At 40.0% G+C, this 12,417-nt stretch overlaps 1 long non-coding RNA gene across 2 annotated transcripts in view; it reads left to right on the forward strand.

Annotated features, from left to right (window-relative positions):
• The first annotated feature begins 8,758 nt into the window (after window positions 1–8,758).
• Window positions 8,759–12,417, forward strand: part of LOC131923415 (uncharacterized) — a 36,539-nt gene continuing 32,880 nt past the window's right edge. For both annotated transcript variants that reach the window (XR_009382603.1, XR_009382604.1), the window contains exon 1: window positions 8,759–9,014. This is a non-coding gene — a long non-coding RNA (uncharacterized LOC131923415). The remainder of the gene's footprint in view (window positions 9,015–12,417) is intronic.

The raw sequence follows: 12,417 nt of genomic DNA on the forward strand, positions 1-12,417 counted from the left end.
AGGGGAGGCAAGTGGGAGCAATTTAAGAAGCTTTCCTATGCTGAACTTTCTCCCATTTTGCTTCTCCAGCATCCCAATCTCTTTTCCACTGTAGCAGAGGTTCCAGTGGAGGTGCAAGCAGCATTTCCCGTTAGCAGGGGAGCAGAAGCCAAAGAAGGAACACTTCCCTTCCCTACAGATCTTGCAAGGAGGACACTCTCAACAACTTAAAACTAGGATTTCCATGTTACCCAGCTATATCACTCCTGGACGTAGACCCAAAGGATTCCATGTTCTACCACAGAGACATCTGCTCATCTGTGTTTATCACTCTATTCACAATAGCAAAGAAATGGAACCAGACTGGATATCTATTAACAGATTGGTGGAAACTGAAAATGTACATATGTATCCACTGTTTCCACAACTCTCAGATTTAGTTATGATTTTTAAGAAGCTGGGTAGTGGAACAACTGGTCACCTTGGTTGATACCTCAAAATTCCAAGGCCCCCTCTCCTTGTGTCCTCACCAAGAGACTAATGCTCTTCTCCAGAGCTCCTGAATTAGATCTGGGAAGGGGTGAGGTCAGAATGCATTTTGTCTTACCACCACATAAAAGTCTTCACTCTCCCTCATGCTAGACCTCTTTGGGGGCTCATGCCAGGTGAGCAAAACACCCCTTATACTGTTCTACTGGGCATTATTTGTGAATGTGCCATTTCTTATTTATTTGAAATGTTTTCCCCCTTCACTCTCCTACTTGTACTTTTGCCTTGAGTTCTGATGCTTTATATTTATGCAATAGTTGTCCAATGCCATGACTTCAGAGTTAGATTGATCTTAGAGTTAGCTTTGCAGTGTGAACAGGTCTCCATTTTTGTTACATAGATGACTATTTTTTTATATGTTGAACTATAAATATGTTGACTATTTAATATGTTGAACTAAATTTATAATCTACCCCTTCCAAACTTGCTATTTTTTCTAAATTCTGGTAGTTAACAATGTCACTAACCTCTTAGTTTTCCAGGTCAGAAAACAGTGAGTCATTCTGAATCGTCTCCCTTTTGGGACATTCCATATCCAATTCAGTTACTGTACAACACACTCTTCAATTCCCTTCAGTCCATTCCATGTTTCTTTTTGTGTTTCCATTGCTTTATCACAGGTTTAGATATAGAGAACTTCTATCTCCTAACTGGTTTCTATTTTTAAAGCTCATTCTCTTCAATATATCTCCACTTGCCAAAGTAATCTTTCTAAAACATATGGGACCATTGTTGTGGGGTAGTCACCAGAGAAGACTGCTTGGACATGAGGTTAAGCCAACAGAAAGTCTTTATTAGCTTACCACTGACTACACTGGGTGTCTGGGATCCCAGTGACTACACGACATTTTCTGATGGTGAGCTTTTAATCACAAAAAAACCATGCCCTGGGTTGACATACTTCAGTTAACAAGAACAGTTAGTCAACTACAGAAGCCAAAAAACAAGGTAAGTACATTTAGAGACTTTCCCAGATCAATGGACTTTGATGGATTAGGTCTTTGTTTTCATTTTGGCTAGTATGCTGTCTACACGCTGAGTTTCACAGCCAGAATGGCACTTCCATCATAGAGTCAGTTGTGCTAAGGTCTAGAGCCTATTAAGGTCAGGAGCCCTGTTATGACCATCTCTTCCTTCCTTTGCTGAAGTCATTCTAAGGCTATTTTCGCTTTCAAAACACAACTCAAACTCACCTCTCTAAGCAAAAGTCTGCCATTGCCTTTTAGACAATTAGACAGTGGTCTCTGTCTAATTCAACCACTGTATCTCTGGTTAGGAGACACCTAGAACTTTCCCACTTGGTCTTCTCTCTGCTTCTTCCAAATGTTCATTTATAGCAACCTTTTAAAACTCAGCCTGATTGTCTAGTGTTACATTTATGGGAAGATTCTACTTTTAGTTGTTTTAAAGGTTTTGCTTGTGATCTAGTCAGAGTCTCCCGGGCCCTTGCCTGAATTTTTTAATCCTGATTTCAGTCATGAAGATCCCCTGTTGCCTTTCGGGTCAAAATGCTGTGAGGATGTGAAGTTGGAGTTCCTACTACTTGGAAGATGTGCACTGGCAGAGAAAAGTCATCACCATCAGAAGAAAAGAAAGATGAGGACTGGAGCAAGGGCATGGGCAAGAGGGGCAAACCAAGTCTTGGTGACATAGAGGCTTAAATTATGCTTGATATGGAATCTTTTCTAGTCATCTTCAATTATTAGCTGATTAAATACACTGCCTATCACTTCTCCCCTTTCTGTGGTGCTGAGGAAAAAACCCAGAGTATCTCAAAAGCTAGGTAAGTGCTGTAGCACTGGGCCACATACCATTTTCTCCTGATTCTCCCCCCCGCACACTAAATTAGATTGATTTAGCTCTTATCACATTAGGTCTTAACAGTCCAAGGAGGTGCACTAGGCTTGGAGATCTAGCGTTATTTACAGGATGGTTACGATTTTGGCTCTGATGAAACAGTATAAATTTGATAGATTGATTTCTTTGGGACTTTACAGACATGTGAACTACAGGTGTTAACATTTAAGTTTATATAAAGAATGATGCCTGGCAGCGGTGGTGCACGCCTTTAATCCAAGCACCTGGAGGCAGAGCCACGTGGATCTCTGTGAGTTCAAGGCCAGCCTGGTCTACAGAGCGAGATCCAGGACAAGAACCAAAACTACATGGAGAAACTCTGTCTCGAAAAACAACAAACAAACAAACAAAAAAAGACACACTTATGGGCAGTTCAAATGTCTTAATTAGTACTGGAATGAACACAGCAAAATGGAAGCATGTTCTTAGAAAGCGTATTTGTAATTTTCTATCATTTAACCAAATGGCTCTCAACTCTGGATATGCAGTGCAGTTGTGTGGAGAACTTATAGAGTGACCGATGACTAGGAACATCCCAGGCAAAGCAAACCAGAATCTCTAGGGGGTAAGTGACAAATGTTGGTAGTGTTCAAAACTTCCCAGATTTCTACTTTTAGCAAGTGTGAGACTGTCAGCTTTACAGATCTAGAATCACCTAGGAAATCTCTGAGCAGGTCTTTATTTTTAATAATTTATAATAATAATAATAACAACAACAACAACAACAATAATAATAATAATTGGTATGTATGATGTGTACATATGAGATCAGGCATGCGCATGCCAGGGTGTATGTACGGAGGTCAGAAGACGACTATTGGGAGTTGATCCTCTTCTTCCACCATGTTTTGAGGTGAGGTCGCTCTTGCTGTTTCTTTCACACTGCGAACTTCCGCTGGCTGGTCCCTCAGCTTCAAGGCAATTCTCCTTTCTCTGCATCCCATCTCACCGTAGGAGTGCTGGGGTTACAGATGGATGCCACCATATTTGGCATTTTATGTGTACTCCAGAGATCAAACTCAATTAGTCAGGCTTGTGTGCCAAGCACTTTTACCAAGTGAGCCATCTAACCAGTCTGGGTACGCCTTTGAGGGAGTGTCTAGATTGGGTTAATGAAGGTGAGAAAACTAACCCTAAAGGTGAGGGGCACCATCCCTGATCCCAGACTGTATAAAAGGAGACAGGAAACTGAGCATCAATAGTTATGTCTCTTGGCTTCTTGATTGCAGATGCAAAATAACTGGCCTCATCACCCTTCCCTGTCCTGGAGGACTGACTGTACCCTCAAACTGTGAGCCGCCACCATCCTTCCCTGTCCTGAAGGGCTGACTGTACCTTCAAATTGTGAGCCGCCACCAAACAAACCCTTCTTCATCAGGCATTCTGTCCCAGCAAAGAGAAAAATAACTAGCAAAGCAAAGGCCAAGAAGCACTGGTCCATCCTGATATTGTACTCTCTTCTTTGAGGAATTCAGGTTGCCCACACACGGCATTTTTCGGACCTCTCTCCCTGAACCTAATTTCCCTTGTAGCTAGCTCAACATTAGCCATTAAGCTGCTGTTTGCTTTCATGCTATTTATTCTCTGGGTTGACATTAATTTTCGTGAAACTGGTCAGAAATATGGACAAGCACTGTATTCCTTGATTTTATTATTATCATTATTGTTGTTATTACTATTTTAGACAGGGTCTCATTATGCAACCCTGGCCATCCTAAAACTTGCTGTGTAGACTACGCTAACCTTGAACTACAGAGACCTGCTTGCTTCTGCCTCTGAGTGCTGGGATTTAACATGTTTGCCACCATAGCCCGGCCTTCCCTTGATTCTTAAAGTAATAATGTTCTGTGATATTTTGCTTGTGTTCTGAAAAATAAAGCTGCCCTGGAGATCAGAGGGCAGAGCTAGCCACTAGTTAACCATAGAGGTCAGGCAATGGTGGCTCCCGCCTTTAATCCCAGCACTTGGGAGGCTCAGGCCTTTAATCCCAACACAACCGGGAGGTAGAGACAGGAATATAAGGTGGGTGGAGATAGGATCTCAGCCCCCTTTCCGTCTGAGGATTCTCTAGTGCCTGTTGCTCTGTTTCTCTGAACTTTCAGTTTATTACCCCAATATTTGACTCTTGGTTTTTACTGATAAGACTAATTGATAAGGATCATGCTTCATAATAATGTGGCTATAAATTGTCAATTTTTATGTTAATTCATCCATTTTCTTGGGTAGGTGAATATTTTCTCAGATTTAGCTTGATACGATTTTTCCTGAATGAAGAGACACTGTAAGTGAGAAGATAATTTCTCTCTCTCTCTCTTTTTTTTTTTTTTGGTTTTTTCGAGACAGGGTTTCTCTGTGTAGCTTTGCGCCTTTCCTGGGACTCACTTGGTAGCCCAGGCTGGCCTCGAACTCACAGAGATCTGCCTGGCTCTGCCTCCCGAGTGCTGGGATTAAAGGCGTGTGCCACCACCGCCCAGCGATAATTTCTCTTATAGTACAGTGTTTTATTAATTACTGGAAAAGTTCATACATTGAATTTTGATTATAGTCACTCCTAACTCTTCCCCTACCTCTTCCAGATCCACTCCAAACTCCAAACCCCACCCCCTGCCACCTACTCTCAACTTTGCATCCTCTTTTTATTTTTTTTTAAATAACTGTCTTAGTTAGGGTTTTTTATTGCTGTGAAGAGACACCGTGACCATGGCAACTCTTATAAATAAGAATATTTAATTGAGGTGGCTTGCTTATAGTTTCAGAGGTTCAGTCCATTATCATCAGAATGGAGAGCGTGGTGGCTTGCAGGTAGATGTGGTGCTGGAGCTGAGAGTCCTACATCTTGACTCAGAGACAACAGGAAGTCGACTGACTGTCACACTGAGTGAAGCTTGAGAAAAGAGACCCCAAAGCCCGCCCCCACAGTGACACACTTCCTCCAACAAGGACACACCTCTTAATAGTACTAATACTTTTGGGGAACATTTTTTTTTTCAAACTACCACAATAACCCATTGAATCTAATTTATGTTGCCCACCTGCTCCTGGAATATGATTGACTTACACGGGTTATATCCTTAAAGAAAACTGATTCTTCCCACCCTACACCATCAACTGTCAATTGCTCCTCAGCTAGGGGTGGGGGCTGGTAAGCTAGAACACTGACCTGGCTAGACTTGGTACAGGTAACCACTGCCACTATGAGTTCATTGATGCTGCAGTCCTGTTATGTACAGAAGACATGGTTTTAGTCTAGTCCTCCCTGACTTCTGGATCTTACAATCATTCTGCATCCTTTTCCATGATGGTCTGTCCCTGAGTCTTGGGATGGGTGTGTGTGTGTGTGTGTGTGTGTGTGTGTGTGTGTGTGTGTGTGTTGTGTGTAATGTGGACGCTCCACTATGGCTGAGTAATCCACTGACATTTAAATCTGCACTTTCATTATTCATCACTGTCCATTGCACCAAGAGACGTCTCTGACGAGGTCTGAGATGAGCTGCATTGATCTGTGGGTGCAGAGATTCAGACTTACAGTTCAGTTTGAGCCTAGGTCCAAAGAAGATAATTTCAATAGTAAAACTGATGCAAAAGAAAATACTTAGCTATATCAAAACAAGCACAGCTTATACTATTAGGGTTTTAATCGACTTTTGTCTTTGTCTTATTTATTTTCCCATTGCTCCGATAATGTAGTCTGGCAACACCAATTTAAGGAAGAAGGGGTTTGATTTAGCTCGCAGTGCTACATACAGTCCATTCTGGTTGAGAGGTCAAGGAATCAGGAGCTTGAAACAACTGCTTATATTACATCCACGTTCAAAAGAGAGCAGTGAATGCATGCTTGCTCTTCCCACCTTACTTAAGACATCAACATAGCCTCTGGACATGTCTATAGGAGATTATCTCCCAGGTGATTTCTGTCAAGTTGACAACCTTAATCATCACAATCTGTATTTATTCCCCTTCCTCAACTTTCCTCTTGTGCTCAGGGTCTGAACCCAGTGTCCGTGCCTTTGCTAGGCCAATACCCTACCATCCACCTAAATCCCTAAGTCCAGGAGCTTAATCTGTGAGACAAAAGGTTACTTTACAGTCAAATGTGTGCTTTAGTCTGTTTTTTTTTTAATAGTAAAAGCAGTTTCTATTCAAGATAACAATTTGTATAGTTTCTGCAGACATATTTTTCTTTGTTAAATTATATATATATATATACACACACACACACACACACACACACACACACACATGTATGTGTGTGTGTGTGGTTTGTGCATATGAGTGTAGGTGACTATGCAAGCCAGAATAGGTGTTAAGTTTCCTGGGGCTGGAGTTACAGGCTGTTGTGAGCCACTGAAAGAGCAGTATCTACTCTTAACTTCTGAGCTCTCTTTCCAGCCCTGGTCATGCTTATCTTCATACACAGTTTGACATCTGTCGCTCCCTTTAGCTATTAAACATGTCCATATGCATACATGTAGCTGTTTTACTTGGCTTGTAGTAGAATTAAAGTAACGCTATAGGAAAGGAAAGCAGGAAACATGGAGTCACATAGAAATTAATTTGTGTCATTATTTCGTCATACAAGCCTGCAATGCCTGGAGGCAGAGTGGCACTCAATACCTATCACCAGAACTTTATTATCCGATTGGAGAGATAGGACATAAAAAAATTAAATACCGGTAGCAGGTTTGTGACTAAACGTTTCTCTGAATGGTGATAATCCTTCCAGCCAGATAAGAGAGGCACACGGAATAAGCAGGTAAAAGATATGTAATGAGAAGACAGTTTGGTCTTTCTCTGTCTGCTTTAAGATACGGTGGTAGGATTTTGGTTTCATAGTTTTGTCAAGACTCTGTGAAAAGCAGCTCCCTCCTTTTTACAGAGTTATTTGGAAAGTTATTTATTGAGGAGTGGGCTGATACTATTTAAAATGTCTAAAGTTTAAAATGTACAGGTTATATCTTTAAAGAACTGGATTGGGAATAGAAGGCTGTATATTGCCAGTAGAGGAATCTTGGCTCCTCCTCATCAGAGGCTGCCAGTGGCATGTCAGAAGGGCAGCAGGTGGCAGTTGAGGTTCAGGAAGTCAGCCCACCAGGAAGCAAAGTTCCAATGGGTGAATCTCTGATAGGCAAGAGCCCTCCCGCCAGGGCCTGGGTCCCAGAAGGTCTCGCTATGGCTGTATCTTTACATGTTTGCCGCTGACATTTTCTCTGGTATCTGGCATGGTGTGAATGGGTGTGCGGAAATCTCCACTGACTCTAATGTGATAGGATTATCTCTTGGAAATATCTCATTCTACTGGGCATTTTTACCTGTGGATTATTATGAAGATGGTTTTCTCCTAAGCTGTACTGTTTAACTGAAGCAATGATTTTATACAAAAATAGTGTTAGTTTAAGTAGAATTTTGATGATTGAGGGTCTTTAGTAAATATAGTAAGGGATTATGATAGAAGTTAGCTTAGTAGGAAAATTAATATAGGTAAAAGCAAGACATGGTGTTGCCCTACCCCTGATAAAGCAGAGCCTGCAGAGGATAGAAAATAGATAAGGAAATGTCACACTGCTAGAACACTTGAGTTTCTCTTGAGGACTGTGGCTAAGGATAATGATTAAGAAAAATAACTGAGTCCCAGAAGCTAAGTTAGCTCAAGTTCTTTTAATCTTAATGTTGAGAGATTAAGGTGTTTTTGTTAATAGCTTTGAGGTAAAAACCCTGGGGAAACAATATAAAGTTTGGAAAAGCACATAGTTGAGTGAGAGTCTCGGTAAGGTCAGGGAACAAGAACAAAGCAGCCCAATTATCATTAGCTGATGTGCCTTTCTTGCTAGGATGGGTTGGTGATCAAAGGTAATGATTAATTCCTTGTACCCATTTCTGCCCTCAGCTTCCTGATAGAAAAAGCCATTGATGAACTGGTATACACTCTGAGATTTAAAATAGAACTGACTGATTGTTTTTCATATATAAAAGTTTAGATTTGTGATTCTTTTAAGATTTCTTATAAGATTACCTTTTGAGATAAGTAATAAAGTGATGGATCCTTCCTTTGTAACTGCAAAATGCAGCCTGCTGGTAAAAGAACTGCCTGAGAAAAATACTTTGCTTACTTCCACTCTGTTAATCTATAACAAGTTGCTTGGACATGAATGTATGTGGGTTCTTGGGAATACTTTTTCACCTGTAATATGTAAAACGTTTAATCATGAAGGGATATGGAAAACATGCTGTTTTTTTTTTTTTACTTGTTTGCATTGTAATCATTCACTTGAAAAATAGTGTGTAACCACATTGTGATTTTTATATTGCTTGAAAGATTTTCCTAGTCTATATAAGCTGTTAGGAAAAAAATGAAGCTAGTGAGAAGAAAGGCATCAAGAGAGACAGAAGGTACATCTGGGTGGAGGTATGAAAAGAAATAAAGAGAGAGAAAGAACAGAGAAAGACCCTAAGGGTGTGTGTCCCCCCTCCCTTTTTGCCAACCCCAGAGAGTTAAACTTGCTCCCTTCACTGGCCCCTGAGAATTAAGTTTTATTCCCTCACATAGAAAAGTCAAGTTTAGGGAAAGTCTGCTGACTCCGTTGGCTCCCCTTCAAACCCTGAGCTGCTGAAGGCTGGTCCTCATGGCAGTGGTAAGAGACTCTTGGGGGAATGTCTAATTTCTTTTACGCTAGGGATTTCATGAGCTTAGAGACAAGCTGACAGACATTTTGGCCTTTCTTTGGACGTTTCCAGTTGCCCTTTCTAACTTGGCTTACCTCCCTAAGGGCATGGAAACAACTTGAACTATCTAAATATTAGTGTGGTACAATCCAAACGATAAACAATGAATTTTTCTCATACATGAGGGTTTCTGTCCTGCCAAGACGGTCCAGTTGCACACTGCAATTCTAAAGTGGATGAACTGTGTCAAACAATTACACACATACCAGGCTTATTTTGTGACTTAAATGGAGACATCATGTGTTAGGTCTGGTTTTATCTTTCCTTAATGGGAAAGTTTTTACTCTTTTTATTTTTTTATTCGGGTCTCAAATCTCCTTTTTGGTGGCTGATCAAAATTGCTTTCCTTTCAGACGCCTGCACACCAATTCAATTAGACTCTCTCTCCTCAGGGCACCTAACTTTTATTATAAAAACAAAAAACAAAAAAACAACACCTAAGTTGCCCTTGATGCTTAATGCCACTACGCAATTCTTATAACTTCCTATTGTTTTATCTTCTGAAGTTCTCCAGCTTTATTTACACATTTATTTCCTCCCTGACATTTTACTTGGATTCTCATCAGAGAGGCCACTTCTGTTCCATTGTCTCAAAAAAAAAAAAATAGTGTATCTATCAACTAATTATATTTCAGTACCTCCAGCCTCCAGTATCTTGGGATTTCTTAAATTGCTTTTGATTTCAGGAAAGAGTTTTTGAAAATGTTCCCCCTAAAATTATTTAATGATTCAACATTCACAGAAGCTGAGACTTTGGAGGGTTAAATGTCTTCAATATGTCTGACTAAACACTGAGCTGCCTTATCAAAGTTCGGGAAATGCATAGCCAGATGGCAATCATTTCTCTGCCTAATAAAAAAGAACGTTTTGAAGTGTTACATCAGCCCTAACCTGCATGGATACATTAGGCTTCATTTGGAAAAGTACTGGGGCCCCTAACATTATTAAAACATGTGAATCTATTTCCATAATCAGAGCCCTACAGGATCCAGCACAGACTTAGTGTAGCTTTGGTATTCACAAGATTTTTAGTATGTTGACTAATAACAGCCTCCCAATCAGGGGCACTTGCCTCTGATTTCAGCTGAATTAACACCTGTAGAAATCTTAGGATTAAGAATCAACAAATATACTGTGAGTAAACTTGCCTTGTGAGTCGAAGAATGAAGTGCTGGATAATAAACATGTTAAAATGACTCTCCATGTTTTATGCATGACACTCTTGTAATTAAAACAGATCCTGAAGGTGAGTTTGCATATACTAATATAAGGATTGCAAAGAAACAGAGTGTGTTATTAAATATCTGCAGGGCATATTTCCCAAGGGGGAATGTGAAATTTGGCTTATTTTATTCTTATTTTATTTCCTCAACAGTTGCTTGTCAGGGACTAGAGGCTTGGCTGTACCAAAGAAACCCCTCTTGCTAGGAAATTTTTTTCGTTGATCAAATACAGGCACACTGTATAGACCTATCAGCAGATCCGCAACATGTTAATTTCAAAATAGTGTTTTATGATAGCTTTAATTTCAATTACTCAACTAAATGTTAACCTTTGCCAAAATTCCCCAGTCTTATAAGGATCCTTTGAGATCTTTCATAGTTCAGCTTTTGCCCATGGGTCCTCAAGGTTGCATGATCATTGGAGGAAGGTCCTCCAAGAAGGTAATAATTTACATTTGAAAAATATACAGATCTGATTGTAGTTTATAAAATTTTGTTACAGTATGTTTTACCGTCTGATCCTTAAAAGGACCCCTTGGAGTAAGAAAAAATATTATCTTACAAATGAGAAAGGTAGAGACAAAACACTTCATAGCCTCTAAATTACAAATTAGGACTATTACTTTTGTTTTTTAAGTGTTAAAGTTGACTAAAGTTGGGTTTTCATGAAAGAAAGTCAGCTAACTAGAAGATTTTCACATCAGTGTGTTTGTGGTTGCAGAGTTGTGCTACTGCTGTTGGGCTATATACTGCATAGTTCTTAAGAAGTGTGCAAAAGCCTCTATTATACTCATTCACATGTGAAATCAGCGCAGTTCTCCCAAAGCCAAGGAAAAACAGCTATCCTTGCCTTATTCCTGCTTTAGTCTGTCACTGACCCTCTGCTTTATGATCATAAATGAATGTTAAAGTGTTGTGAGTTGTTGGGTACAATTTCTAGTGTCTACACTCTAGTGTTACGTATAAAAACTATATTCTTGGCCATTTTCATTACATACAAATAGCCTTAAGATGTATGTACACTACCTCCTAAGCCACTAAGTGGCATGTGTACCGTGAAATGGTACATGCACAGATAAAATACAGCATAGTTTTATTTATATTCTTTAAAAAAATTAAACCTTTATTTTTATTTCATGTTTATGGGTGTTTTGCCTGAGTATATGTCTGTGTACCAATTGCATGCAGTGCCAATAGAGGCCAGAAGAGGGCATCAGCTCCTTTAGAAGTAGAGTCCCTTGGGACAGGCATTACAGATGTGAGTCTCCAGTTGAGTACTTGGACTCGAACCCAGGTCTTCTGGAAGAGCCACTAGTGCTCTTAACCACTGAGCCATCTCTCCAGTCCCACCCCCAGCATATTTTTCTACGAATGAAGCAGACAGATCTTTCTCTGCAGCGGAGTGGTGAACTTTATAAATAGGTCTTGGGGTCTTTGACACGCTTAAGTGAAGTGTGTTAAGAGCACTACCTGTCTTCAGGAGTCCTGAGGTGGAGAATTACAGGGTTTTCTTTGCTTGGCATGTGGTTACAGGGTTGTGCATGCTCATGTCCAGTTTTATAAAGACCATGTTAATACTATGTGTTTGAAGGAAGAAAGTAAAGTGTCTGCACAGAATTCAGGCTTTTGCTATGTGATTGTAAAGAAATGAAATCACAACTGTATGGACCAAGGCCACCACTAGGCTTTTGACAGTGCCAACTTCAAGGACTAGAAATGGAGAATAGAAGGAACTAGAAGATGAAAGAATATTCAAGGAGCCACTGGCAAATGTGCCCTTGATCCCAAGGACATTTTAAAAGAGAATTACACAGAAGTGCCTTCTTACCAGGGCTGTTTAAATAACTTACATAACAGTCATATTTATTGCTTTCTCATGGTTCTTCAGGAGCTGATGATGGTCATATTAACTGATTCCAGATACCCTCACTGACACCATATTGTTTAAATCCTTATCTGTCCCTTTTGGCCTTTATTTTCTTCAGATTTATATTCAAAATGCAAAAGCTTCGTAATTGTTTTACACATTCCCCAAATTTTAAAAGAAGACATTAAAGATTTACTAATTCATCTTCCTTAGTAAAATAAA

Source organism: Peromyscus eremicus, chromosome 13 (assembly GCF_949786415.1).
Source record: "Peromyscus eremicus chromosome 13, PerEre_H2_v1, whole genome shotgun sequence".
In the NCBI taxonomy this organism is placed as follows: Eukaryota; Metazoa; Chordata; class Mammalia; order Rodentia; family Cricetidae; genus Peromyscus; species Peromyscus eremicus.